The 14,906-nt window shown below is 45.8% G+C and overlaps 1 protein-coding gene across 1 annotated transcript in view; it reads right to left on the reverse strand.

The window, feature by feature from the left end:
* Window positions 1–11,742, reverse strand: part of FAT1 (FAT atypical cadherin 1) — a 134,834-nt gene extending 123,092 nt beyond the window's left edge. The window contains exon 1 of the mRNA XM_036250376.1: window positions 11,397–11,742. The gene's annotated coding sequence lies outside the window, so the exon portion shown is untranslated. The remainder of the gene's footprint in view (window positions 1–11,396) is intronic.
* Between the last annotated feature and the right edge of the window lie 3,164 nt (window positions 11,743–14,906).

Below are 14,906 nucleotides of genomic sequence, written 5' to 3' on the forward strand. Positions count from 1 at the left end.
CAGACTTCCTAATTTTTAAATAGCCTCCGTATAAAATCTGCCGTGTGATGTGCCAACGTAGGAGCCTATAAAACATGTCTGTGGGCACTGTGAAGAGACTATTTCCGCGGTTCGTGCCACCGTGACCTGAGAGCCCCGAAGGGCGACCCAGGGCTAGGTGTACATCTCTGGCTGGGCCCTTCCCTCCCCTCACATCCAGAAACATGACCACCATCCGCTGCTGGTCCTCCCACCCCTTCTCCCCGTCACACGCCAAGGCCCACTCTGCCCACAGAGCAGCGATGAACAGGCTGATCACCTCCTGTGACGTAAGAGACTCTCGCCCGATGTATTCTCTCTGCACACAGAAAGCATTCAAAGGCCGTTTTGGCAGGACAGCCACTAATTAACCGGCTGCTTCTTCCACTCCCAAATTAGTGAGGTTTTATTACAGGTCGAATTAGGGTGCTCCTGTGCATATAGGTACACATACGGTATTTCACTAAATAATGGATGGGTGTGAACGCTCCACGTACAGTAAGACAATGGACGTCATCAGGCAGAGTATCCCTCCTCTCCTCTCCTAAGAGGTTCTCTTCCCCTATTTTCTCTTCTTCCCACATTTCAGAGGAGATGGGAAGCCCCGGCCAGCTACAAAGACACCCGATGCCCTAAAATTCTGCCTCTTCCCTAAATTCTCTCTCCCACTCAAACACGGCCCTCAAATAACCCCTCACTAAAACCACCTTCCAGAGTCTACAAACACACACACACACACACACACACGTTGATCCCTCCCGAAAAAGAAACTTCGTTCCAACCTTCACTTCCTCCAAAAAAAAAAAAACTAACACCCCATTTCGCTCTTTCTCATCCTGGCAAAGAGTTCCAAACAGGTACTTTCTCTGCCACCTCGACCTCCTCGGCACCCCAAGCAGGTGACTGACTTTTCTGCCCCTGCTCCGCGTGGCCTCAGGTCCACCCTGGCAACAGGACCGTTTCCCGGGCACCACAAGCTACTGCCACATCAAACGGCCTTCTCCTCGGTACTCATCCCTAATCCCCAATACCCTGTGTCCTTTGTATTGTCACAAGACTGCCTAGAACAAAGAGGCAATCCATAACACAGACAATAAATGACACGATTTTCCTGATTCCCCTCAATACTTTTATACTCTACACCGACTCTTGCACCTTAAAGTCTGGCATGACGAGCCTCTGCCTGCCAGCTCCTTGCACACACGCAGGGACTACGACCCTGAAAGATCCCATTCACCAGGCCTTAATCGTAAAGGGTCACCGCAGAATCCTGCATTCCAGCCCGAAACTCCCTCAAATGCCACGGAACACTCCACCTGAGATGCCATCAGGCCTGAGCTATACAGCCCGTTCACCCACTCCCCACGCAAAATGCAGGTGCACTTGGAGACAGGGTGGATCCTGGTCCACAGCACCACAACCAAGTGACGATCGCAACAAAGCGAGTCACACAAATGTCCTGGTTTCCCAGTGCAGTGCATATAAATGGACTACGCTACATTGGAGTCCATTGAGTGTGTGATAACATTACGTCTAAATTAACAATGCACATACCTTAATTAAAAAGCACTTTACTGCTAGAAACACTCACCATCATCTGAACCTTCAACATAACCTCTTTGCTGGTGCAGGGTCTTGCCTAAAGGTTGATGGCTGCTGAAGGCTGGGGTGACTACAGCAATTTCTTAAAATAAGACAAGAATCGCCCTGGCTGGTTTGGCTGAGCAGTTAGAGCATCGGCCCTCGGACCAAAGAGTCGCAGGTTCGATTCCAGGCAAGGGCACGTACCTCGGTTGCAGTTCAGTCCCTGGCCCTGGTGGGATCATGCGGGAGGCAACCAATTGGTGTGTCTCTCTCATGTCAATGTTTCTCTCCCCTTCCCCCCGACTCTATCTGAAGATGAATGGGAAAATATCCTCAGGTAAGGATTTAAAAAAAAAAGAGAGAGACAAAACTCAAGGTTGCCACATTGACTCCTGCTTTCATAAGTTCTCATAGCGTGTGATACGGTTTGACAGCATTTTACCCACAGAGCTTCTTTCAAAATTGAAGTTCATCCTCTCAAATCCTGCCTGTGCTTTATCAACTAAGTTTATTTCAACACTCTTCAGAGAATCTTCACTGGGAGTGGATTCCATCTCAAGCTTCCCCTCTGTGCTCATCCATAAGAAGCAACTCCTCAAGGTTGACGATTTATCATGATGGCAGCAATGCAGCCACATCTTCGGGCCCCACTCCTGTTCTATTTCCACCACATTTATAGGTACTTCCTCCACTGAAGTCTTAAACCCTTCCCCCAAGTTATCCCTGAGGGCTGGAATCCACTTCCTCCAGGCACCTGTTAATATTGACATTTTGACCTCTTCCCACGAATCACAAATGGTCTTAATGTCATTTAGAATGGTGAATCATTCTCAGAAGGTTTTCAACTTACTTTGTCCAGATCCAACAGAAGAAGCACTATCTATGGCAGCTACAGCCTTATGAAATGTAATTTTTAGTAGTACGACTTGCAAAATGACTCTGATCCATGGACTGCAGAATGGATGTTGGGTGAGTGAGCAGGTGCACTGTCAATGAGCAGTACTATCTCGAAAGGAATCGTTTTTTCTGAGCAGCAGATCTCAACAGTGGGCTTAAAATACCAGGTGGGGCAAAAGTAGGTTTACAGTCATTTGTATGGAAAACAACACAATAATTAATAAATAATCACACAAGAATTAAACTCTGTGTTTCATATACTCACAACTGTAAACCTACTTTTGCCCCATCCCATATTCAGTAGATCATGTTGTAAACAAACGTCTGTCATCCAGGCTTTGTCTTTCCATTCACAGAGCACAGGCAGAGTAGACCGAGCATAATTTCTAAGGGCCCTTGGATTTTCAGAATGGCAATGAGCACTGGCTTCTAGTTAGTAACAGCTGCACTAGCCCCTAACAAGAGAGTCAGCCTGTCCTCTGAAGCTCTGAAGCCAGGCACTGACTTCTCTCTAGCTATGACAGTCTAGATGACACCTCTTCCAATACAAGGCTATTTTGTCTACACTGAAAATCTGTTTAGCGTAGGCACCTTCTTCAATTATATTAGCTAGATCTTCTGGATAACTTACCATTGCTTCTGCACGAGCATTTCTAGCTCCACCCTGCACTTCAATGTTATGGAGACGGCTTCTTTCCTTAAACCCCATGAACCAACCTCTGCTCGCTTCAAACTTTTCTTCTGCAGCTCGTTCATCTCTCAGTCTTTGTAGAGCTGAAGGGAGTTAAGGTTGTGCTCTGGATTAGGCTATGGTTTAAGGGACCGCTGGGGCTGGTTGGACTTCTATCCAGACTGCTAACACTTTTCTCCATATCCACAATGAGGCCGTTTTGCTTTCTTATTATTCCTGTGTTCACTGGAGTAGCCCTTGTAATTTCAAAACCTTTTTTTTGGAGTTCACAACTTGGCTAAGTATTTGACCTACCTTTTGTCCTAACTCAGCTTTCGACATGTCTTCCTCATTAAGCTTAATCATTTCTAGTTTTGATTTAAAGTGAGAGACATGGAACTCTTTCACTTGCACACCTGACTTCAACATTGTTGTGTCTCAGGGAACAGGGAGACCCGAACACACGGAGAGAGAGGGGAAAGGGCAGATCGGTGGGGCAGTCAGAACACATACATTTATGGATTAAGTTCTCAGGTATATATGGGCAGGGTTTGTGGTGCCCCAAACAACTACAATAGTAATATACAGACCACCAGAACAAACATAACAATGAAAAAATTTGAAACATTGTGAGAATTACCAAAATGTTACACAGCAACAAGTGAGCAAATGCTGCTGGAAAAATGGTGCTGACAGACTGCTTGACTCAGGGTTGCCACAAACCTTCAATTTGTATAAAACACAATTTCTGGGAAGCACAATGAAATGAGGTATGCCTGTAGCAAGGGTTCCACTGTACTTTCCTATCTCAGAGACATTTTACCTCTTCCAAAAACACCCAAGTTTGCAACCTAAGAAATTAAATAAAGAAGGCATCCGAAGACATAACATCTATGATCTAGCCCTAACTTTGTCACTAATCAACTCTGTGCATTGAAGGAAAGTACTTAATCCTTGGATGCCATTTCTTTGTTTGAAAAACTAGAGTTTGGACTAAAATCTTTTTTTGTTTGTTAATCCTCACCCAAGGATATGTTTCCATTGATTTTTAGAGAGAGAGAGAGAAACATCAATGTGAGACTGGGACCAGGCATTGATCAAATCTGTAACCCAGGCACGTGCCCTTGACTGGGAATCAAACCCGCGACCCTTCGGTCCTCAGGCCGACGCTCTTAACTGCTGAGCCCCACCAGCCAGGGCTGAACTAAAATCTTTACAGCCTCCTACCCTCCACAGATACATATTCTTAAACCACACCCCCAATACATCCTATCTCTCTCTCTGAAAACTCAGGGTTTCTATAATCTTTTTTTCTTAACTGCCAAACCTCCATGTCTACCAAGTTATTCAGACTTGACTTTTTTTCTCAGTTTCTCAAAACTTTCCCCTTTCCATTTCTGCTGCTGCCACCTAGTTTATTCACATCTGTATTTGTTCAGGCACAGCTTCTGCATAGCCTTCTGGTTTTCCTGCTTTCTGGCCCCCACATTATTTAGCCTATACACTGCCATCCAATTCATCTCATAAAAGCATCTTTGTAATATTACCCCCTCATTTATAAACAATCAATGTTCCCCCTTGGCCTGCTGATTAAGTATATTCTTCTCAGTCCTACATTAAAGACCTTTGATAATCTGACCACTACCTACTTTCCTAATTTAATCTCCCAATTTTACTTCCTATTTCAAACCAAAACGTTAGATCCCACAGGCTCGAAACAACCCAGCTGTCCTGAGATGACAAAACCACCTAGTGGTGGGGACACTAAACCTGCAACATCTCTGCCCCACACCTTCTAAAAGTTAATGCAAACTTACTATTTTTTCTCCTGCCCTTCACTCCTTACATAGAGTTTAGTTTTCACCTTTTTTTCCTTAACATTTCTTTATCCCTTCTCTTTTTAACCATGGCCCCATAAAGTTATCCTCCCTGCCTTTATTAGCCAATGTCAGCCCTATTCATAGATTTTCTGCTCTACCTACACAAAGGAAAAAAGACAATTCACAATAAAGTGAAACAAGAATTAAAGCAGCATTGATGAAAAACCAACCAACCCTCTTCCTAAAGATAACACAGGCATGCTTAGGTCTCAGGTCTCTTTTCTCACTATTTATCACACCCCAGGCAAGTCTCAACTAATCCTTAATCCTTAAGTAATACTTGACAACCAATTAAGTTTTCCACCAATGGTCATTTCAGCTCCTTGAATTAGTCCCTAGTTCACTCTCCCCTCAGAGCTCCCCCTATCCTAATATCCACTTACCCCACATCCCAGCTAACTAAGGTGTTGTGATATATTGCCCTGATCCCGATGGACCTCTTATCACACTGGATGTAACTGTTTGTCCTTCTCCCCTGCTGGACTACAAGCTCCTTGAAGGCAGAAGACATGATTTGTTCACACTGTACACTGTGTCCAGCCCAATCAACATCTGGTGCAGAGGAGATCGACAGTTGTTGGGTTCATAGATGAACAGATGGATGAGGATTAAGAATGGAGACTAGAAGCCAGGACTGAAGGAGGAGAGGGGAGGGAAGGAGGATAACATGGGATAATAATACATCCATTGCTCCCAAATTAACCGAAAACCCAGGCGCAACCACCAGGCCAGGAACAACACTGCAGATGACTGCCCTGATTTCCAGGCTCTAATTTCTAGCAGTTCTGAAAGAGTTTACCACCCACCTCAAAACGCTTCCAAATCGGCTCGAGGCGATGCTAGATCAGCGTCTATACTGCAGAGCTTATTATGAAGCTCTATAGTTGAATAGTCCATGCAGGGTAAGGATTAAATAATGACCGATTTCCCTAAGTACTTTGAAAACACTCAATTATATATGTATCGCCATATATATAATAAACTATGAAATTAAGCAAGAATTTTGGCAGTATACTTAAATATGGGACTTTAAAAAAGATGGACTTTTCTAAGAAATTTAAACTGTAAAATATACAGATTCTTCATCTGATTGAATACATTTCTGAAATAAAAAGATATGAGAAAATGCCTACTTTCTAATCTTAATGAGTTACCTGCACAACTCATTTCAAAAACTCCTGTCCAGTGCCTAAGGATAAACTAACACTTGCAAATTGAACAATTAAGTGAGACAGAAAGGTTTAGTTTGGCTTCATCATCTATATAATTTGGTCAAAAGAGAGTTTATCTACTGCAATTTCCCACTCATAGAGATTAAACACACACCTAGCCTTATGGCTTCCAGCCATTAAATCAGGTCCTTTAGACCACAAATTAGGCCACAGAGACAACATTTAATGCAACAATAATGAACTAATTTGATTCAGCTTATTGACTCTATGTACAATCTGCCAAACTTGAGTGGAAAACAGGTTGTGAAAACATATCTATATGATCCCTTTCACCTGTAACATTCAAAGAAATGCCTGTTCAAAGGTGGCTCAAGAGCTAAGGCTAAACCCCTGGCCGGTTTGGTTCAGCGGTTAGAGCTTCAGCCTGTGGTCCAGAAAGACTAGGGTTCAGTTCCCGATAAGGGCACATACCTAGGTTGCAGTTTGTCCCTGGCCCTGGTTGGGGTCATGCAGGAGGCGGCCACTCGATGTGTTCCTTTCTCACGTCGATGTTTTTCTCTCTTCCTCTCTCTCCCTCCCACTCTACCTGAACAAAAATGAAAAAATGTCCTCCGGTGAAGATAATAAAAAAAAAAAAAAAAAAAGAGCTAAGACTAAGGCAGGGGATCAAAGGAATGGAAACTGTTAGTTTGCACATAAGTTTTAAGATTCCTTTTTTGGCACCTGCCCATAATATAGATTTAAATGATCTATTTACATTATAAGAACCTACTGGGATACTTCTAGTAATCAATTAAAGATAAAAATGAATATATAGTTGGTCTGAATGATTTTATGAAGTCCTCTAACAATCTCACTTCCTTTCAGAGGGACAAAGAATTTGGCTCATTTGACATGTTCATTTTTGCAAGAAATGGGTACACAAATGCACACTTGATTCAAATCAAACCTTACACTGAACTTGTTAAGTGCCATGTTTGGCATAACTTGGAGTGACATCAACTGTTTTTAAAATTAAGTAATGTTTCAAGTATTTTTACATGCATCTGAAAGCTTATATATATACACCAAGGAAAGAAGATAATAATTGTGGAGCCAGAGCTGTTCTTCTGAAACACAAAGACAAATATGAGAATTAACCTTTACCATCGGAGAAACAAATTTCATGAGTAACTGTACTAACTAGATGTGCTGAATCACAAGCACAACTCTAAGAGTAATATGGAAAACCACCACCATATCTCATTTTAACATGTGCAGGTATCTTCTTAAAGCTATTGAAACCCACCTCTGAATATATGAAGACTTAAGGATCTGTATTTATAAAGATAAACAAACAACAAGATAACTTGCCTTTTAAATCTCTTCCTGATTGTAACAGTCACTATAAATATTGTTAAAACAACAACAACAACAAAAATCTACTCTACCAGGCACCAGAGAGTTGCTTAACAAATGCCACTTAATGAAACCATAGTTCAGAAGCATGGAAAAAAAAAAAAAAACTTTAACTGCATAGAAAATATTTATGAGTTTACTTTCCTAATGCATACAATCGGGTCCTTGTTTTCAAAGCCCTGCAGTTCACATCAGTGGGAACAAAAAAATTTTAGAGACAACAGAAAGTTAGCTTCCTACAAGAAGGCATTTTAAGGAAGAAAGAGCACTAAAGAATCAGAAATCTTTCTTTAAAAACAGATCCCACAAGTCTCTCTTGCTGAAAAGATAGAAACAAACTGATTTTTAAAAAAAACACCCTGTGCAAAGGCTAGCCCACAATTTATCAATCGCACCTATCAATTTATCAATCGCTCCTATGCACATGCACCCAGTCCGTACTGAAACCTCAGAGCAGCACTCCTCAGGGTGCAGAACATCTGGGAGAACTCTGCGCCTCCATTTCAAAGACGCCCTCTCTGGAGTGCTGACCCCTCTCCACCTCCCCTCCACTATGAATGCTGTTTCACAAACTGGAAGGATTCACCTAGCAGAGAGGTGAGTTCGGGCCTTCGCAGGCACGAGTACCGGGGAGAGGAGAGTGGAGCGCGCCGGGGAAGTTCCCCAGCTGCAGGGCGCAGCGGAAGTCCTGGCCCCCGGGCCGCCCGGTAGCCGCGCGCCGCGGCGCCGCTTTGATTTCCAGCAATGGCTCCAGCTCCAGCCCCGCGCGGCTGGCCGGCTGGCGGCAGCGCCCGGCGCCCTCATTCCCATTCCGTGCACGGCGCGGACCGTCCCCTCTCCGCCCCTCCGCCCCGCCTCCCCCTCGCCCGGCGCCGGATCCAGGGCCAGCGCTGAACTTTCCAGTGGGCAGGCGCCGCGGCAATGCCACCTTCCAGCCGGGCTCCTTCTTTCATCCCCTTTTCGAGCTCGGGCAAGGGCACGGTCCACAGCTGGGCAGCCTGGGGGAGCACCCACGGGGCCCAAGCCTGCCACTCCCACGCAGCAAGCTGCAAGCTGCAAGCCTCCCCGCACTCGCGGCGCGGCGCCCCTCCGCCCTCCGGCTCCAACTTCATTCCTAGCAAACTTACAGCAAAGTTGGCCTTAGGCGGCGGCGGAGCCTTCGGGGGCCGCGCACCTCGTCGCCTCAGCGCGCCCTCGAGCAGGGACCTGGTCGGCCGGGGGTCCCTCTGGGCCCGCAGGTCCGCATGGTGTCGCGGGCCAGGTGTCCCGGGACCTCCGCCCGCCGCTCGCGCTCCCCGCTCCCAGGCCGGCCGGCGCGGAGTAGATCCCTCCGCCCGCGGCCACGCCCGCGAGCGCCGGCGCTCGTTTCTCCGGCTCAGAAACTCGAGCCGACTTGCCCTGGCGGCGGGACTCGGAGTCTGCGGGTCCGGGGCAATGACGCCCCGCTACGGGTCAGCGCTCCCGCGCGGCCACGGCGAATGCCCAGGGTGATCTTGCGGCACTCCAAGGAACGGCGTGAGGCTCGCTCTCGTGCCGACGTTAGTTATGGCCAGCACAGATTTGTGTCGAAAATTAATACAGACTTTCTTGCTAGGAAAGGAGAAGTTAAAAAAAAAAAAAAAAAATCAGGTAAGGCAAATGAAAAGGCTTTCCACACCTCCCTTTTGAGTCTCAAGAACCCTCAGGGAATTCCTAAATCTGCATTTGAATGGCTCGGTTACGGGTCTGTGACCGCTTAGGAGGGAGGGAGGTATAAAATCCTCCGAAAGGACAGAAAGGAATGCAGTTAGATCCAAGTGACTTCCTCCTACAATCCACATCAAGATCCAGGAAAATGAAAGCGCTTCCTCCGCGACCTCTCTGCGGAATAATCATACCCCAGAACCTCCCCGACCCTGGTGAGGAACCCCAGCCCCGCCTCGCGGGACGGACACCCCCGACTCTCAGGTTCGCGGGACAAAAGGCAGCTGTGCCGCCTCGTGCGCTTTCCCAGCCGGTAAGTCACACCCCGAAAACTGCACCCATTCTAACTTGAAACTCCAAATTCCCTAGGGAGAGAGGGAAGTCCAGGGCGTCCAGACTCCCCCTCCGGGAACTCCCCACGCGGGGCGCGCACTCTGGAGTTCCCGGCCGAGCCCATTCTCAGCGCCAGCAAAGCTGCAGACGCGCGAGCTCCGCGCAGCTGAGCCGCCGCCGAAGCCTGGAATGCTCCCGGGCGTTGGAAAATAGCCCAGAGGAGAAGGTAGACATGACCTGGGAAAGTTTCTGGTGCTCGAACATTTTAAGTCAGCAAGGACAAAGAGATCTATTTCCCCGGTACCGGTGGAGGGGGCTGCAGGGCGAACTGCGAGGCGGTTGGGGGCGAGGGAGTCTAGGTTAAAAAGAGAATTTCCTTCGTTCAACGTTAATGCAGTCTCCTTTTAAACCATCTTAAAGAAGGTGATTGAAAAAAAATAAAGGTGTCTAGCAGGTTATGGTTGGGAAGGAAAATGCCTGCAGAGTGAGTGTGCTGAGTCGTACGTAGCACCAAGAAGAGTAAGTAGGTGGTGTATTTATTCCCTGCGCATTATTTAGAATACACACACATTCACACACCCAATAAACACTAGCAATACAAACACTTGGGCACGGCCACAATGCGCAAAGTGCTCCTGGAGTTATAGCTCAATTTCATACATGGAACACCTCGAAAGTAGGTGACCTGATCTCCAAGCTCAACCGGTTTGCGCCCTTTGCTGAATTCTAATTCTTAATGCAACCACACACGACACACCAACAGCTGGGGGGTTATGGGGGTGCAAAAGTAAGAAGACACTGTTCTGTAACATAAAATAACAAGATTTTTTAAATGGCACAAAAGAATTCCTGGAGAAAATTACCATTCATTAGTAAATAATAACGCTTACTGCAACTAAAACATCTGTTTGGGAATCCCCGTGTTCCAATTTCACTGAGAAATCTAATTGCCTGGAAGAAGTTGCTCTAGGTCGCCACAGAGACAGCCCAGAGCCAGAGATGGAGATTTCAGTTTACAGCGCTGCCACGTTTTTACTGATCCTTTAGCCCCAACGGAACGAAACAGAGCCGCCTTTTCGCAACCATCGAATTACCTTCACACGCAAGAGAAATGTAGTTCAAGCTCCACGTTGTCCTTTCCATAGTCGACCCTCCCTCCCTAAATCCTGTCCCCAAAGGCTCTTTTAAATAAGGGGGTTGGGGGATGATTCCCGAAAAACAAAAACGCTTTCTTCCAGCACCGCCTCTGAATGCAGTCCACTCGAGCTAGATTTTGTATATTACAACTAGAATGGACCCAAGTGGGTGGTAAGTGAAGTCTGGGGTGGCGGCGACAGAGCTCACGCCCACGTCCCAGGATCAGGTCCAAGTTCGCGGTCCGCAAGGAACCCGGCAAGGAGCGCGCGCCTTGCCTGGTGTCCGGCCTAGAGGGCGCTGCGCCACTGCGAATCACGCGGCCCCGGATGCGCCCTCCCAGGGCACCATTTCTATAATAAGTTACATTCAAAATAATGCACAAACAGCACATCTTTTCAACTTCTTTTGAACAGTGCTATGTATGTATTTTATGAATTCCCAAACCTATGCATACTGATCTTTCATTCGCGAGCCATGCACAGCCAGAGGGTCGTGCTGCTCGCCGAGAGGAGAGCCAGTAGGATGCACACGCTTCCCTGCACTAGCTTAGAGCCAAATACCCCACGTAATTTAATTTACGTTGAAACTTAAATACATAAGGCTTGCATTAAACAAAGAACTCACCAGTCCAGCCGAGTCCTCGGTGCTCCGCTTTCAAGTCCTCCGCAGCTCGGTAATCCCCACGCGATTTGGATATTTGTTAGAAACGGTGTCTGAAGTACCAACTTTGCCTCCCTCCGATCTTCAGCATGTCCCCCACGAGAGTGCGATCCACCCGCGCTGCCCGGATCCAGGTGGCCACATCTCCTAAGGCTTCCGTCCTGGGTGAAACTTGAGTACCAAAACGAGGCGAGATGAGAATGCGCGAGGGCTAGAGAGAGGGCCGAAGAGAAGCCAAGTTTGTCAGGACTTGCCCAGGCAGGGAGCCGCGGAGTTTGAGAGTTGCGGCCGGGAGCTGCGGCGGATCACTGCCTCTTCCCCCTCTCCCTCCCTCCTGGAGGAACGGGGGGAGGGGAGGTGACGTCAGCGCCCCGCCTTGCCCCAGCCCCGAGGCGTGGAAGGGATTCTCAGGCGGAGACCGCCTCCGGGACAGTAGCGGCGGCGAGCTGGGAGGCTGCAGGGGCTCACCTGCTGCAGCTGCGGTCCCTCCAGTGCCCCGCTCTACCCTGTCGCGCCTCCGGGCTCCGCAGACCGCTGGCGTTCCCCGCACGCAGCTCCGAGCGGCCCTGGGCCCCGCTGCGCGCCCCTCTCGGGCTCCCTACAAGCCCCCTCCGGCAGCGATTCCCACGCCTGGAACTGCAGGTGATGCTCTTCCTCTTCTGCAGCTGGAATTCGTCGCTTCGTGTCGCCTGCCGGGATTTTGCAGGGAGGAAGCACGAACAGCCTCTGCAGACTGGCTTGGACGACTTGTACTTTGTAGCCCTCCAACTTCTGGAGGTGATCTATTTTAAATACTTCTTGTGCTCTGGCGCTCTTTTGTGATCTTTGTGTTGAAAATCACGGAGCCATTTTTTAATTTTCCTTTTCCATACCGCCTACGTTTTTAGACCATACTCTGAAGCAGAGAAGGTTCCGAGGGGTGGGGAAAGAGATGGAGGAGGAGCCAATTTATGATGTTTCTTACAAGTCTTCCATCGTGATAGGGGCCAATACACAAATCAGTTGTCTATTCCTTGTAGTATAGACTAAGATACGTGCAAACACTGTTGATGTTTAATTTACAAATGAATGCGTCGTTTTTATGCAAGCGTCCAAACCCCAGGAAAATATAGGCTGTGGGTTTTTGTTTTTTTTTAATATAACTAAAGTATCAAAATAAAATATCTCCTGTACAGCGTGTAATTCCCAGGGGGCCATCTCTGTGCGTTGATTGACACTATTCCCAGAAAGTTAGCCTTAACATTGGAACATCCCTGGAAAGGGACTGGAGTGTGGGGGGCTGTGGCGATCGGCTTCTATCACCGCCTTTGCAGCCATCGATGTAAATCTAGTGGTCATTTTAGCTGATACTTGTCTTTGAAAGGTAAAGAGCAAAACACGGAGGACACAGAAAACAAGACAAGAAAATAAACAGGTAAGAGAATAAAAGATTAAATGTAGGAGTATCGTATGGGCTGAGCCTTGAGAAAGCCATATAACTTCTCTAAATACCAATTTCCACATCTGTGATAAGGGAATAATATCAGTTCCACAAAGTAAAAATGTATTCGTGTATTTATCCATTCAAAAAATATGTATTGAGTGTCATTTATTTGCCAGGGAGATAACATTTCATTCACGCAGGCAGCACCACTATTGAGCATCAATCATATCAAGTGTCTAGCAAGCACATAGTAGTCAATATTAGTTGTTGTTGTTTTTTCCACCTTCGTGCTTTGCAATGTCTCTGTTTTGTCATCTATAAGTTAAGGAAGAGTTAAAGGGAGGTTATTACAAATAATTCAAGGTAGTTTTTTATTTGGAACTAGGGGAGAGCATGGAGAAGCTAGGAGAATGGAGAGCTTTGGGAAAGGACCTTAGAGCACCACACACACACACACACACACACACACACACACACAGCCAGAGGCTGCCTGGAAAGATGCCAGGTTCTTGAAGAGGGAGGAGGCCACCAAAAGAACCACTGGCTTGAAAGGCCAGCCTGTCAGTGTAGAAGACTGACTCCTCATGCTTCACTGTTTCAACCACACAGGCTCGTTTCATGTCAGCAGTTGAAATTAAAAACCGACCATGTATTACAAGTTCTATAAATGACACACATAAATTCCCCCCAGACACTGCTGTGAAAGTCCGTTGGGTTTGCTGTACTAATCTTTAGAGTTATCATAGATAAATATAATTAGTTCTATATATAAAAACATACATGAGAGGAACTTAAATATAATAATTGATGGAATTAATCAAAATAGCTACTTTTAAAAACAAAGTGAGAGGGGCAGAAAACTTTTAATAAAACCTATAGAACTACCAGGTCCAATACCCCAGGTAGCCGCTAGCCACAAGTGGCTATTAAATTAAAATTCAGTTATTTAGTCTGACCAGCTACTTGTAAAGGATTCAATACATACTTGTGGCTGGTGACTACCATGCTGTTCAGGGCCGATCAAAGAACATTTTCATTATGTTCTTTATGAACAATACTGCTGAAGGCTGTGCCCTGGTTTTTGAAGGCTGCGTCAAGTACCATAATCTTGATACATCCAATATCAAGTCACTTCCAAAGTAAAAAATGAAACAAAATAGAATCACAGAAGTATTCACTCATTCCACAAATATTTATCAAGTACCAACAACATACAAAATGAAATTAGAAGGACTCAAAATGCAATGAGTTAGGTATGTTTGGTGATTAAGAAATACTAACATGGCTTGCCCCAGATGTGGGCTGTGGCTCAGTTGGTTCGAGGGTTATCCAGTACACCATACACCAAAAGGTTATGGGTTTGATTCCCATTCAGGGCACATACCTAGGCTTTGGTTCAACCCCCATTCAGTGCATACTGGAGACAACCAATCGATGTTTCTTTCTAACACTGATGTTACTCTCTCTCTCTCCCTTCCCCTTCCTCTCTCTTAAAAAAAAAAAAAAAAAGTCAATAAACATATCCTTGGGTGAGAATTAAAAAAAAAGAAATATTAACATGGCTTAACAAAAGTATAAATGCCTAAACTGGAGGACACTTGAAACCCTCGTGTTAATTCTTAAATGTAGTATTTTTAATGTATGAGAATTCAGTAGATAGGCAGCCATTTTTGTGTGTCTTAAAATAACTGGGGAAATAGTTAAAATTTTGTACATCAAGTGATTGCTGCTGAATATTGCAGGTAAGATGTGGTTATTTTTAGTTTATTTGAAATGTCGAATAACTGAAGGGGTTGGAGGGAGAGGGAGCAGATATTTGAAATTTGGAAAATCCTAAACCTCTGGTAAGAACTTGTAATTTTCGCTTACTTTTTTGTAAGAATATTCAAGGCTGATAGTTGATGTAGTTAAATTGAACCGTAACTATTCCTGGTCATGGGGCAGGTAATTAGGGCCCTCAGAGAAAGTTATAATCTAAGAACTTAGAAAATAAGATCCTGAAGTTTTTGTTTAATTGTATCAGTTTATGTATTTATGTGAATTTTTAAACT

Source organism: Molossus molossus, unplaced genomic scaffold (genome assembly GCF_014108415.1).
Source record: "Molossus molossus isolate mMolMol1 unplaced genomic scaffold, mMolMol1.p scaffold_m16_p_9, whole genome shotgun sequence".
Lineage (NCBI taxonomy): Eukaryota > Metazoa > Chordata > Mammalia > Chiroptera > Molossidae > Molossus > Molossus molossus.